This window comes from Ochlerotatus camptorhynchus, unplaced genomic scaffold (genome assembly GCF_037179485.1).
Source record: "Ochlerotatus camptorhynchus isolate MF236.1 unplaced genomic scaffold, CSIRO-AGI_Acam_v1.1 ptg000193l, whole genome shotgun sequence".
NCBI classification, from domain to species: domain Eukaryota; kingdom Metazoa; phylum Arthropoda; class Insecta; order Diptera; family Culicidae; genus Ochlerotatus; species Ochlerotatus camptorhynchus.
In genome coordinates this window covers 5,820,378-5,836,408 of record NW_027040683.1, presented here as the reverse complement: position 1 = coordinate 5,836,408, position 16,031 = coordinate 5,820,378, and the positions used below count along the sequence as shown (strand labels likewise).

Sequence of the window (16,031 nt, the reverse complement as noted above, 5' to 3'; positions counted from 1 at the left end):
CTTGTGGAACAGCATAATCTTTCATAAGCCGCCAAAAAAAAATTCCTACGAGCAGCATGCGTGCTTTCCGAAATCGAAAACACTCGGCTGCGGTGTTTGCCGAAGTCAGAAACACTCGGCTTTGGTGCTTGCCGAAGATCCATACACCACCGGTGCAAACAATTATGCACGGGCACCGGTACCAGTGCCTTGTTTGCTGCTTTTGGTGTTTTCTATCGAGCACTGGTACGGAGCGTACAACTCAATGCTCTTGGTGGTGTGTAAAAAAGGCAGTACGCAGTGTAGTGTTGCGTTTAGACATGCCTGGTTTAGACACGAACATCGAACTTGAGAGAAATGAACAACATCTGGGGTTAAGCGCCCATTACACATATCAATATTTTGACAATAAATAGACATACTGACAATATTATTGAAAAGGTGATATTGAAGACGTAATGCTGATTTTAATTTCACTTTGTCAATACTCAGAATGTATGAAAATATTGACAATATTAATGGCAATACGTTAGAAGCCTTTTTACCTCAATGTATTAAAGTCAATATTATATGTCTTAATTTCGCCACACAAGAAACATGGATCAGCGAAAGAAAGTGTGTTTAGAGTTAATGTTTGTATTCGGGTCCAAACAGAAACGATTGCTGGACCTGTATGTATAGAAAATACTAGCTACACACAGAATTTGTATCACCGAAGTCGGTAAGTTTTGCCGGGTATTTGAACTGAAAAAGTTGGTAAAATTTTAAATGACCGTTACTCGAAGGAAATCAATAAAATCGACAAATTTGGTTTGTATCATTTAATGGGGTTAACTAGGTCCATACATTTTCAGAATAAATGATTTGTAAACTTTTACCGAACAGTTCCGTAGATCAAAATTTACCAAATAGCGGAGTCCTGGTTTAGTGGATATATCAAGAGCAAATTTTCATTATGTCGTAAGTAACATTCGCACCAATCCGAGAAAAATAAAGTTTTGTTTTGATGACCGAAAAGTTATTCCTATTTCCAAGTAAACACATATAATCTCATAGTGATAGCAATGTTTAACATATTTAGCATGGTTTTAATCATACAAATGCAAATCGCTAGCTTTCATGCTAAAAAATGGTTTTTGAGTCAAAAGTTATTATACGTCGTTTGGTGGCCCCTATTGTTACTTAAGTCAAAGTGTATTTACCAGGATATTCGGGAGAATTATCAATTACGTCTCCTTACGTGCAGTTCATTCATCATTTTAGGACCACCGAAATCATCTTAGCAACAAACAGTTCGATTTATTCACTTTAATAATGAGAAAGCGAAACGACGAACGTACACTTTTCACGGGTTTCTCAGCGCTGTTACTTAAGTCAAACGGCATCTTCATAGAAATTGGGTGACTTAAGTAACATCGAAAACTATTTTGATCGGAAGGTGATTACGTCAAAAAGCAATTTGACTGGTAAATAAATTTAAAAATGGGATTTGATCCTATATTCGAACAGTATATAGTGTAATAGCAGGAGAATCGATTGACACTGATAGCTCGACTTTGTTTACCTTTGTTACATTCGACGTAATGAAAATTTGCTCTTGATATATAGAAATCAATTTTTTCCCAACATTTACTTATACTGGCTCATTTTAAATTAATTTTCAGGATAAATAGTTTTTAAAAATGATCTATTCCAGGTCAATTCTTATGTTCTCATATAAATTTAAAGGAATGTTGTTTGCTATAGGTAATTAATTATAGCATCCAATTTTATTTTTGATATCACTGAACTCTCCTGTTTCGTTAGAACAATAATATTTACCTAATGTTACTTATACATATAATGCTTAGTTTTATCATAATGATACACTCTCATGATGAAAATCCTCTTATACTTTCTGGCAAATTACTATTGATTATTATTAAAGTAAACTAATGATAAGAAGACGTACAAGAAATTTAATGTAGGTCATATGTCATATAAACTGTATTAATGGCCACACATATAGTTTATTAATTAACATATGATGTACCGTGAACGTGGGTTGTATTGCGTGGGCCAAATTGGTATACCAAATGTTGTAACTATTTGACAGGACACAGACAATACACAAGACAACAAATAACATGACATGTACTTCCAAAGCAATCGAATTTAATCAAATCAATTGTCGAGTACGCGGAATTACTACACGTGTGGAATAACCCACGTTCCCGGTACGCAGTTTCCCAAATAGAAACTATCCTTCTGATGCTTAGGTAAACATTCATAAATGAAAATCATGCATATAATAATTAATTTACGTTACGTGTATGTATGTGAAACGCTGATAGTATTTATTTTATTCTAAAGTAAAAAAATAACATGATTTTTGTGATTGTGATTTTGTAAAAATGTACATCCATATAAACGAAGCCTGGGTGATTGGTGACTGTAAAAAGATACATTTTTTATTTAGTTTGAAATTGATATTATATCATACGAAGATTTAAACAAATGGCAACACTGCATGCCTCGCTGCATGCACGTAGGTGCTTTGTGAGTCAGTCGATATAAATGACGTACATTCTCCCTCCTAGGGGAAGAATTTTGACAAAGTGAAATGAAAATCAGTTTTTCAACAATACTCGACATCAATATTACCTTCTCAATAATATTGTCAGTATGTCAATTTACTGTCAATATATGGACCCGTGTAACGAGCACTTCAGCGTGTTGTCATTAATGTTGTCAATATTTATGTATTGATAATATTGTAATGAAAATTGACATATGTAATGGGCGCTTTAGCGCAGCGTAAATGAACTCAGGATTGATGTTTCGTGCTTGCGCCTGTGCTCGAACATCGGGATTGCAGTCGGAGGTTTTACGTGATGGTTGGTGTTGGCGAGATGATAATTGCGGTTTAACGTGGGTAATTTAAAGAGAGATTTTGTCCGGTTTTGCGACAATCGTCAACACAAATATCTTTCTGACTGCGCGTAGTTGCCAGTAATTAAATTATTTAAAAATTTCTTTTAAAAGACATAAAGTCAGTCAAGCATTGCGTAATGTTGATAGTGCAGTTCAATTTTATTTTTTTAATAAAGAAGGATTAATAGAGGAAGTGGATGTAGTATTCTGGAATAAAGAAATGTCGGACAAAAGCTGCACAAAACTTTGGAAAATGGTTGATGGGTTTTATTCTTTTATAGGCCGGAACAAATCACAAGTTTTTCTTTTATCACTCGATGCTCGCACCAGTCGAGGGGGGGGGGGGATAAAAAATAAACAAAAAAAAAACATTTAAAATTCGTTTTACATTATATCTAAACCGTACATTGAAAAGGCTAACATTTTTTCTTAGCCTCCGCTTTAGCCTTATACTTCTTTGAAGCCGTGATTTTTGACACTAATGCCACAAATGTTGACTTTATTATGTATAACACTCGAGTTATCAACAAGACATTTTAACGGCGCCGGTGGTGTAGTGGTAAGCGTAATTACCTCTCACCCCAGCAGGCCTGGGTTCAATCCCAGTCGGCGCCGCCGGGATGTTCTGAGGCATAACATCTCTGATCACGCCTTCCTTCGGATGGGAAGTAAAGCCGTTGGTCCCCGGTTCATGAGTTGATGGGTCGATAGGTAGGGTTCCAGGTGTGGGAGCTGCCTTCCTGGCACGTCGGTAGCATTGGTGCTCAGCACGGAAAACAAGATCGACGGAAAAAACAAACCAAAGGAAAAAAAAAACAAGACATTTCGCGCATAAGTTTTTGTATCCTTTCAAGGAAGAACATTGGTAATAATGTAGATGAATAGGATCAAAGCAATTGATTTTTGGGTATTGATAAATTCCGGATAAACCATCAAGCGGAATACCACAAACGTAACAGTTCTTATGAAAAAAAAAAAAACGTTCTGTTTTCGATACTTCTTCCTTATCCAAATATAACTCAGTTTTCTCAACAATTGTTCGTGCTTCAAAAAATCTAACTAGACGTATGGATTCAGGAAGGTCTATTCAACAAAATCCAAGCGTAATATTCAAAGAAAAGAGCCAAAATCCATCTTGGCTGAACATAAAAACCAAATTTTAACAAAAATACGTAGTTTTGTCAATTTAAACCTGGATTTGGGTGTGCTTAAATAAATAATCATCACATATGAATTCAGCATGGTCAGTTCTATAAAATCTAAGCATAACTTTCAAAGAACTGTATCAAAATCCAACTTAGCAGAAAAGGAAAACAAAAAAAAACCTTTTCGAATTACAAACCCGGTGCAACCTTCACGTATGGATTCAGCAAGGTCCATTTTAAAAAATACAAGCCTATTTTTCAAAGATATGAGCCAAAATGCAATTTGGCAGAACCGAAAAACCAAATTTCTATAAAAATACGGATGGATTCAGCAATTCGGTAAAATCCATTCCTATTTTTCAAAGGAAGGAGCCGACATTCAACTTGGCTGAACAAGAAACCCAAATTTCTATAAAAATACGTACTTTTGAGAATTCAAACCCAGTTATCTAAAAAAATTGTGCATGCTTCAAAAAATTTACCATCACGTATGGATTCAGCAAAGTCCATTCTATAAAATTCAAGTCTATTTTCAAATATAGGAGCCGAAATTCAACTTGGCAGAACAGAAAATCAAAGTTTTTATGACATACGAACTTTTGTAAATTTAAACTCGGTATTCTCAAAAATTGAAGAAATTCAACCCTCCCGTATGGATTCAGCAACTACTATTGAAATACAAGCATATTTTTCAAAGATAGAAGCCAAAATTCAGTTCGGAAAACAGAAAAATTAATTTACTTTAAAAATACCTTCTTTTGTGAATATTAACCAGGTTCGTCCTTCCGGTATTCAGCAAGTTCCATTCTATAAAATTCAAGCACAAATTTCAAAAGATTGAACTGAAATCCAACCTAGCTTTAAAAAAATCTACCATCACGTATGAACTTACAAAGATCTATTCTATAACATCCAAGGTTGTTTTTCAAAGGACGGAGCCAAAATCCAACGTGGCTGATCAAGAAACCCAAATTTCTATAAAAATGCGTACTTTTGTGGATGTAAACCCAGTTTTCTCAACAATTGTGCTTGCTTTAAAAAAAAATCTACCATCAGCTATGAACATACCAAGGTCCATTCTTTAAAATCTCAGCCTAATTTTCAAAGGATGTGAATCTCACAAAAACGAGGAAGGGATCTAAGGGAGCGGAATATACGTTAAAAGCTAGTTAAATCACTTCAGGAAAGCTCAGACTAACATTCAATATCATTCAATCACTCAACAGAACATTTTGGACTCCCTAAGGAAGGTTTTGAACTATTTCAGAAAAGGTTGGAGACCATTTGGAAAATTTAAGCTAAAAAAATTGTCGGTTCACTTCGGAAAAGATTGCAAGATTGTGTCCTTGCCAAACGCCAAAGCAGTTAACAAAAATGTGGAGCTCACTAAGGAAAATATCAAACCCGTTCTGACTAGTTTGGTTTCAGTTCGGAAAAAGTTGAATCAATGCAGGAGACCTTGGATTCATTTAGGAAAAGGACTAATCAGCTAATGTTACCTCACTTCAGAAAATGCGAAACCAATTCTTTAAAGATTGGATTTGGAATATGTTGAATCACTTCAGGAAAGTTTTGACAACTTTAAAAAGGATTGAATAACATAAAATAAATGTTTAGACTCAGTTAGAAAAATATTGATGACTTATTCGAAAGTTTGAACTCACTTCAAAAAAGTTCAGACTCAGTTTTGAATCTGCTTTGAAAAGTGTCTCCTCAGTTAGGAATTTCCTGAATCGTTTCTGATTTGGTCTCACTTCTAAAAATTTTAAACCAATTTTGAAAAGATTGTAGCTCGAAAATTGTTGAATCACTGTAGAAAAGAAGTGAATCATTGAGTATCATTGCAGAAGGTTTGTAAGTTAAGAAATGTAGATCGAATGCAAAAATCTGGCGACTACGGTGGGCTGGGCACATCGTAATAATGTCGGATAACGACCCACTGAAAATGGTTCTTTGTAGTGATCCGACTGGGAAAAGACGAAGATGTGCGCAACGAACAAGAGGGATCGATCAGATTGAAGGTGGCTTACCTAGTGAGTTGCCAAACAAGATTAGGAATGATGTTCGATAAAATCCGTTTTCAACAACTGAAACCAGCTGATCCGATTTCAAGGACCTGTCATGCCGTACTGGTCAAGTACCAATTTATGTGAAAATTCTTTAAAAGAACAAGGTGGAACAAATCTAGCAAAGCGAGTATCCATACCCAAATGAATTTGCGAAAAATAAATTTACACTGAAAGTTTTATTTTATTTCCCCCTTGGTGATATTCCAAAATTTTGAAGGGGGGGGGGGGTGACAGAAGAAAAACTTGATATTTGTGCCGGCCTTATTGCGCAGTAATATACTCATTTTTTAGTTTCCATTTATTTAACCTCATAAACAATAAAACAACAAATCCAATCAATCAGTTGAAAATCCAAATAACAAATAACGAAAAGATAAAATGTCACGACTTAACCGAATAGGCATCAAATCATTGAGCATTTGTGGGGACATTCGCAGCCGATGTTGCTCCAGCTCCAGCTTGATTGCCGAGAAACATCGCTCAACTGAGACCTGCTGATTGCTGATGCGGACAATGCAATTGTTCAAAGTGCATTCAATTGTGGATCTTCATAGCGTCGAGATTCCCAATGTTTCACAATATCTGTGTTGACTTTTTGTGTTTGCCAAATCTAAAAACCTCAGCTTAAGATCAACTTGAGAAGGAAACAACCTATAAGTAGATGCTTGCTGGCACTCTTCCTCGAGTAAAGCCTCCGAATCGTCTTCTGTTGGGTTTTTGGAATCTTGATTCGATGTTCCTGATGATGAACTGGTATTAAATGTTGTTAAAATATTGCTTACTTTAAGAATGTGCTCCTGTGTGGATTAAATAATACGAAATGGGAAAAGGTATACTGTGAAACAACGGGCTTATATAAATCACGAATAATTTCAAGAAATATGTGGTGAGTTTTATAAATGCTTGATTGATATCAGTTCTGAATAAATCGTTTATATTTTCATCGTTACTTTTCTCATTGAAAAGTAGACTTGAACAGAAAATAGATTGATATTTAAGCTACATATTATTTTCAAGGAAACTTCCGATGTAACTTATTTTTCAGTCCTAATTTATACTCAAACAACTTTGATCCTATCTGAGCAGTGTTTTAGTCAAGGGCTTCGATTTTTTCATTCTTCAAAGTCCAAAGCGCATATGGATGAAACCCATTAACATATATAATCACAGTCATTTGAAAGTGATTTAGATCAGAAAAATCCTTACAAACCAAATTCCCATGTATTTTCTGTTGTCATCGATACTATTTTTTTTTTAAATATTTGAAACAACAACAAAAAATACTTACATTTGCAGCAAGCTTGTCGTCTGTCGTAACATACGGAGAGTCAATGAAACACCAGCGTTGATCGAATAGTAACGCGGCTCGGAATGCGTTATTATCCATCATTACTGTTGCTCGAGTAGTTATAGCATGAACATTTTTTGCGGAAAACCTGTTGCCCGGTGGGACTTGTTTTAGTTTCAACTGACACATCTTCACAAACTTATACACGTCACCCAAAATTAAGTCATCCGATTGTAGATTCTTTGTTAGAACATACACAGGTTCAAATGCACATGAAAATTCTATGACGTAATCCTAGTCGTCCTCTGTAAGCCAGAGATCATCAAATTTGCAGCCCAAATCTTTATAAAAAGTACTTTGGGCATATAGGCATGCAATAATCTCGTACATAGAACCCCATCTGGTTTCGACGTCAATTTTCGGAAGAGATACTTTTGCCAAATCGAAAAATGGTTTATATTTGGTTTTCCGACAGAATTTCACTATTTTTCGGATGTTCTTCAAACTTTAGTCCTCTCCATTAATCTCGTCCTTCACCACCAAGTTGATTGTATCCGCGGCACATTTCAGAGTTGCAATACAAGATTCGTTACCATGCAGAAAAATGCTTTCTACCGCCTCCAACATCTCATTCACTTCTTGATCAACCTGTGTTGTGTCATCGCTGGCAATATATTCATCGTGTTTCTCTTCTTCATTGCTGAACATTTCTTCATAGCTAAACTCAGTTTCCGAATCGAGAGCCATGTGCTGAGACTTATTCAATTCCCATACACATTTTAACATATTCTTGCCATTGTCCGTAGTACACGAATAAATATGCACCATACCGGAATCATACAACTTCAAAACTTCTTCAACTCGCAGCGTGTGGTTTTTTCCATCATGGACAGAGTTCGCGTTCGAAACTTACCATTGACTAGAGTTCTCGCATTGATCCCAAAAAATTTCCAGCTGTGCCGTTGAGCACCATCGAATTCCAAAGCAAATAATCCGTTGAGTTCCTAAGCAATCATGCTTCGTATGATGTTTGCAATTTTTGGGATCATCGAAGCCATTGCTTCACCGTATGACGGAATATTTAGAGCTTTGGCGAGAATTCCAATTGTTGACCGAAATGCTTTGGAGCTAAAAAAGTTAAAAGGAACCGAGTTTATGGCAAGCATTTCAACTAATCCGCATTTAAAATCGACAGGATCTACTTGCACAGTTACTGTCTTCAGTTTCTTGCATGGAGAAGCTTCTTGAGGTACAATCCGTTGATCTGACTTTCGCTTGTATCCTGTGATTCCGATTTGCGATGCAATGTTCGGATGTAATTGGGCAATATATCTCCTCAAGCTACTTGCAGCATCTTTTAGTTTTCCAATACACTCTTCAACTTTGCATTTGAATAGTTTTTCATTTTCATCGTAGTGAAAATAGCGTGCCTTTATTTCTGAACTTTGCATTTCGATTACTTTCTAGACATGAAATCAAAGGTTATCAAATTAACATTAGAAAAAAATGGGTTTGAATTGTTGACCTGCGCTTAGGTGCGAACTTTGATGTTCGAGCGCTGAAGAAAACGAAGTGCGCGCATGAACTTTAAACATACGCTCGGGCTCATGTTCATTTGGCTGAGTGCATGCGTGAGCACAGAATGAATGTTCTTGTGAGTACGAAAACTTATTTGCTCACAAGCGCGATGCTGCACCTTGAAGACTGGTTGTAGATAAATGGTATGTCTATCGTTAGAAAAAGTTTCAGATTGAAAAAAAATTGTGTTTTTGAGAAATCTAATTTTAAAGTTTTAAAATTATTATTTTTTCAGAGTAGAAAATAGGTTTTTAACGTTTTTTTTTATATTTTCTTACAAAAGTTCATTTATTTCTTTACAAATCATCCTTTGGCAACATTTTTGTAGGACTTGACATTATTGAGTTATAATTTTTTGAAGAAAATGATGACAAAAAAGTTCTGCCCTTTCCAAATGTTGGTCTAGATTTTTTTTAAGTAGACGTAATCTATACACTTACAAAGTTTCATTGACATCTGAGAGGGTGCTGCCAACCATTTGTCGAGTAAGCGTGAAATTCGTCATGTATGTTTTAAACAAGGTTGCAAAGACTCATTTCAGCTAAAATAATGTTTTTCGGAATAATAAAACCAAAAGATGGTATGATGGCATGTTTTACTTGTAACTTACAAGAAGAGGTTACAAAGTATGCGTTGGAAACATAAAACCTGTAAATTTTGCTTTCTACACGGATAGATATCTCCTTATACCTTTTGGCAAATTTCTATTGCTGATTATTCATCAAATGTATAAGTCAACTAATAAGCAGACGCCTTGCAAAAAGCTAATGAAGATCATGTGTCAAATGAAATGTATAAGCGGTCACACATACCTTTTATGCATTCTTATAGGACCTATGTAGTTTGTCTTATGGAATGTATAAGGCTGATGTTTTGGCAAAAATGTATAAGTGAAACACATGGATAAAATAATTGATTTTCGTTTCGTGTATGAGTCACAATCAGCGATTTGCTGATCGCTCAGTGAGTGAGTGAGTGAGTGAGTGAGTTTGTGAAAAATCGCTGATTGTGACTCTCATGAAGTGAAATAAACAGGTTTAATATGTCAAACACATTCTTTGCAACCTCTTCTTGTATCCTACCAATTCAAAATTTGATCATGGCATCTAATTATTTCATAATTTAGAAAAACATTGTTTTAGCTGAAATGAGTCTTTGCAACCTTGGTTTTAAACATTGATATCAATTACTTCTTACATGGAATACGTTTGAAACAGTCTTGAAAACTGTCACTGTAGAAGTCACGAAATGACTGATCATAGTCACCCTTTTTTATTGTATCACTCTCGAATCGCTCGAATCGGACGCTCACTCAAGCAACGTACCTAGTTGCTTTTGACAGTTGACAATGAAAGTTGATCACTCCCCGCTCCACTCGATCAGTCGTACTGTTTACACTCTTCTTCATAGTGAGTGTCATCTCAGTAGCAATTCTTCTAACAATCAGTATTGTTGACATTCGTTTACCTATCATCGATGATAATCGTGCCATTCATTTTTACTATAGTAGCCTCCGGTTCTAGCGCATAGTTTTTGTGGCCTTCCCACGAAGAAACTGAAGAAAAAAAGTATTTTTCATTGAATAATATTACCTGAAGGATTCGGAATTTTCAACGGTTGTTAGAAAAAGTTACCGTAAAACGGGGTGTCTTTGATAACAGGGGAGACTTTGATCAGGTCGTGCAGCACTGAGCTGCTCAGGCATCAAAATTATCCCTATGCATTATCTTTTATCCAATCTATCATTGGATATTATCCCTATCATTTTCCGGATAATTTTAAAACTGTTATACCCGAGTATCTTAAGTATCTGGATATAAAAGTTTTAAAATAATCCGGAAAAGGATAGGGATAATATCCATTATTTTTCTATCCGGATAGTATCCGGAGTACTCCGAACAGCTTATGTTGAGAATCGGGAGGTTTGATATCAAATATGTACCCATAAATACGGGAATTTTTGGAATCGGGGTAATGTCTAGAGTCCGGAAATTGATATCCTACGCCGAAATCGAAAAATGGCATGGATACTACGTGTAAATATCGAAAATCAATGCCTGACGCCTTTTTGGAATCCAATATGGCAGCCATTGGTTTCAAAAAGATTCAAACACCCTACAATATGGATATTTTCGGATAACAGACGACGTGTAGAGGCTGAAAATCGATGTCCGATATAAGTCTAAGATGGAGGCCATTGGTTTATAAAACCTGTGAAATATCGTATTATTGGAACGGGAACGACCCGTAAAGGCCGAAAATCGATGTTCGACGCCATTTTAGAATGCATGATGGTAGCCACCTGTTTTAGAAAAAAAAAAGTGTAAAATATTATACGATATGCCCAACTTACATTTTCAGCATTATAAGCCAACCTTTCCAGCGTTGTGCTGTAAAGTAGCTGAAACACAGCTGTAGATACAGCTGCAATCAGAAGCTTGCAAAATAGTTTTGGAGAGCGTTAACTCAACTTTTTCACAACCATTATTCAATTTGTCAGACGCACTGAATAACATCACGCAATACACGCTAAAGTAACTTCTATGCAAATATTAATCAACTTTCAACTTTTAGCTTCAAAACAAAGCTAATAGAGCGAATATATTACTTACTTGATGGCTTCTAAACAACCAACAACTCTTACTGAATAACATAAACATCAAAAGTGCTTTTTCAACAACCAAACAACCTTAACTCAACTAATTCACTGTGTTAGCGCTACTTTGGAAGCTATTTTACAGTCAACTAGGTTTATTTTTGGACTTGTGCAGTTTTACAGCTTTTACTTTGCTTCTTTACAAAGCTGAATCGACTAGTCGAGAAAAGTGATTCATGTGCACTATTATAAAGCCTCTACTCAGCAATCTTGTTGTAGAAAGGCATGTGAATTTGTTTACGTCAGTTCAAAGTGTTGGCGTAGCGAAGTTGGTAGTATCAAGGTCCACCAATGCGGCCGTCTCTAGTTCGATTCCAGGTTCCGGTACAGTGAAAATAATTTGGTGCTGGGCTTATAAATAATTTCGATTAATTTAAATCACAGTAAAATAAACATGATAAATTCCTCCTACAAAAAAAACGTAAACAATATTTAACCTGGCGTTAAGAGAAAGCTGTATAGTGATTATTGGATAATCGGGTAAAGGTTGAGTAAGCGCCTTTCAAGTTCACACACAACTAAACAGCAGGATAACAGCTGTATAGAAGCGTAAATAAGATATGCAATAAGAGCTTGTCCCAACTGTCACAACAGCCATAAGTAGCTGACTAAGTTCGCCAGATTTACTTGTAAAGAGGTTGAGTAAAGGTTTCCTCATATCGTATAACATTTGCATACAGCTTGAGGCTGTATAAATAAAATGAGCAAAGTGTTTACATTGCGAAAATTGTAAGTTGGGTGGTCACCATCTTGGATTTCGAATAGACGTGTGACATCAATGTTCGGTATCTACCCGTCGTTCCCGTTCCGAAAATACCCGTATTGTAAGGTATTTGCCAGTTTTTCTCAACCCAATATCTGTCATATTGGATTGAAAAATGGTGTCGGATCTCAATTTCCGAACTCTAGACATCACCGCGATTCCAAAAATTCCCATATTGATGGACACATATTTGATATCACATATCCGTATTCTAAACATAAACTGTTCGGGGTACTCCGGATACTATCCGGATAGAAAAATAATGGATAATATCCAAGTTTAAATTATCTGGAGGGAAAGAAATACGCATAGGAATAGACTACGTTTATTTCTATCCGCTGGATAGGTCTATCCGGATAATTACATTATCCATAGAGATTAGTGACGCTTAACGCACGCCGTGTAAAGTTGTTTATTATTTTCCTCTGTCAAAATGAGTTTGTCAGCGATTTGTTATAAATTTTCCTCGGATTTTCACTACCACGCTCTCACATAGCGCACCAATACAACCGGACGTGGAAATCTCAATGTCTATCCGGATAATGTTGAAGCTTAGATCGTTTTTGTGTCAATAAATCTAGAGAACTTTGTGATTTGGACGTATTTGATTTTGTAACCAAACACACGAATCACCGATTTCTCGCAAACAAAACCTCGATCTCGCAAGGAGACAATACCAAATGATATAGGAATCATTCCTCTAGCTGATTGTGGTGTATGCTTTCGAGGTTGAAATCGAGAAATCGGTGATTGGCGTGTTTTGTTACAAAAGTAAATACGTCCAAATCTCAAAACTGTCCAGATTTGTTAACACAAAAACGAAGCTCACGATCATCAAAACAACAACAATCATAACTTGTTGTCTGTGTCACACTTAGTCTTGGCGTCTCATCATCTAGTCACTCAGTGGACCCTCAGGTTCCGAATGTCAGATATGAACGTCACTCTTACGAAGGATTGTCAGTTAGCTCAACAAGTCAGTTGGAGTTTGATGTGATGAGTGTCATCGGTGAGATTCGTTTAATTATGCTTTGGTCTTTTCCTTTGGCTACGAACGCTCTCGTGACAATCGTGAGATTTTGCAACTCTGGTTTGAAATCAACCTAGTTTATGTTAAAGAGCCTGAATTTAAAAAGAGGCGACATCTTATCAATTTGACAGGTCTTCTGCTCGATTGGAATGACTTTTCCTATGACTTTGACAGACAATCGATTGTTCCAATTTTGACATGTCGTCTCTTTATAAATTCAGGCTCTTTAGTTTAGGTTTGTGGCCAGAACAAACTGAGTTTGCGTTTAAATTTTCCTCAAATATTTTTGATTCGACGATAATTTTTTCTGCGTGTACTGCAGAAGTTTTTACTGTTTTCGTTGTGCTTTACATCATCAGCAGCAGCGAACCGTCATACAATTCCATTTTGATGATCTCAACGTCGCCTAAAAAGCGTTTATTGCACTTCTTTTGTACCGCAAAAATGCATTCTAAACGCAGTCAAAACCCGGAATCTGCATTATCTACGGGTAATCCAATGCAACCTGTTACATTTTCCTGTGAACAGCGACTATTACTGGGGATTGTTGTTTGCCATGGCTTTAACTCTCACTGCTTGACAAAACGTTCTGTCGGCGATAGTCGGTTGATGCGTTGACGAGTGTCGAGTGAGTGTCATGATATTTTGCATCACTGCACGAGATACCAAAGCTAAGTTGTTTGAAATCTTCTCATCCTGCATACGCCACTGTGTGCAGATCTGACACACAATCTTCGCGCAATAGCACTCTGAACCGCTTTTGGCAGCCTTCTCTTCTAAACTTTTAATCAAAAAGCATCCATTACCTACACGCTTACTTGAAAGTACCCATTAATGGGTAAAAAATACTCATTGTAGATATAAATGGCTTAACTCATTGATGGGTAACAAATTTACCCATTTAATGAATATCTGTTATCCATTAATGAGTATATGTTACCCATTAAATGCATGTTTTACCCATCAATGGGTACTTTCAAATAAGCGTGCACAACACCGACGATGACGTCGATGATGACAGTGGAAATGGATCGAACTGCTTTATCAACAACGAATCGGGTTGAAGGGCCAAAGTAATGGTGGAAGGGGCTTAAAAGGATGAAAATATTACGAGTTTTCCTTTTATTTCGAGAATCTCGAGCTTCCTAAAGCGCCCCCACCCGTTCCTACCGTGAACCACAGGAAAGTAAAGCAAAACATTCTCCGTGGATCAATAGCAGGCGGCGAGCTTCGGCTGTTTTTTTTTTTTTTTTTGTGCGGGAGCATTTTTACTGGAAACTTATTGTCGAATAAATATTTATTGCTTGAAAAGAAAATGAAAAAGTTTTCTTCCATTTCCAGGGATCCGAACGGAAAGGGATCTGCTCGTTATCTTTATAATTTTGTGCTTCCACTTTGCAGCGCAGCGCGGTAAAAGTCAATAGATAACGGAGTTATTGCGTTGGAAACAGAAGGGGGGCTTACCTTCGACAAACGTAGGAAGTAATAGAACCAGGTAGCTCCAGCAATGTATAATAGGGAACAGCGGGAATACACCGACTGCACTTCACTGCAGAATGGAAGCGGTCAATTCAAGCGGGAAACTTTTGTTCCTCGTTTACTATTATTACGTTCAATTGTAGGATTAATAGGAAATACCGTCATTTATCACGACCGACCGACCATCGATGGGCGGAAGGAGAGCTGTCTAATAAAATGGTAATAATTTACTATTAGCAGGGATTTGCTCATGATTTGTACCGATTGGTGAGCTTTACAAGCCAATCTCCCGGCTCGGTTGATGCGATCCCGACGCGAAAGATGGTGGTTTGCTCTGGCCATTTTTCAGTAACGCTTGGATACTTGATGTGAGTTATGGCTTGGCTGTTTGCCACATCGAATCTGAATAAAAAGCAATTCTAAAGCAAAAATAGGGATTCGACTGGGGGCAAACAATCGATTTTTTAGACAAACATTGATTATGATATATCATCTTCGAGCATCACGGTAATTGATGTACATATTCTAAATCATTGATTTTGCACTCCACTGGTAGCTGATCTAAGCTCTAGATCAGACCGTCACCATTGGCGTAGCTAATAGGGGTGCCAATCGGGCCAGGCACCCTCCAAAATTATCCAGCCCCCCCCCCCCCCCAGGAATTATGGGTGATTTTTTATACACTGGAAATTTGTCCAGCAGCTGCGTGGTTACTCTTCATTTTTATTAATTTTTATGAATGTCTTCTTTTCTTAACATGCCTTCGATAAAATGTGTGACGGCAAATTAACAATGTTTGAAAAATCATTGCTCTGCAATTTATCGATCGATGTTAAATCTATTGAAACAGAATAAATTTTGAATTTATGAAGTTTCACATGGTGCCAATACTTTTGAAATCCATCTATAAATGCTGAGCTAAGATTGTAAGTTTGCCGTTACACATTTTACCGGAGATTTTAAGTTCGGAGGGTTAATGTGCTAGGCAGTGTTGGAAAAATCATTTTCAAAAAAAAGTTCTATCACAGTTCATTTCAGAGATAAATCCCAAAGGAACTTCTCATAAAAACTTCGCGAACAAGAGAAGATAAAAAGTTCATGAAAGCGCAGAGCGAGAGAAATTTTTATTTC

General features: G+C 36.5%; 1 pseudogene; it reads right to left on the bottom strand.

Moving 5' to 3' along the window:
- The window catches only part of LOC135702579 (uncharacterized), a 41,634-nt pseudogene that overhangs the window by 23,916 nt on the left and 1,687 nt on the right, over positions 1-16,031 (bottom strand).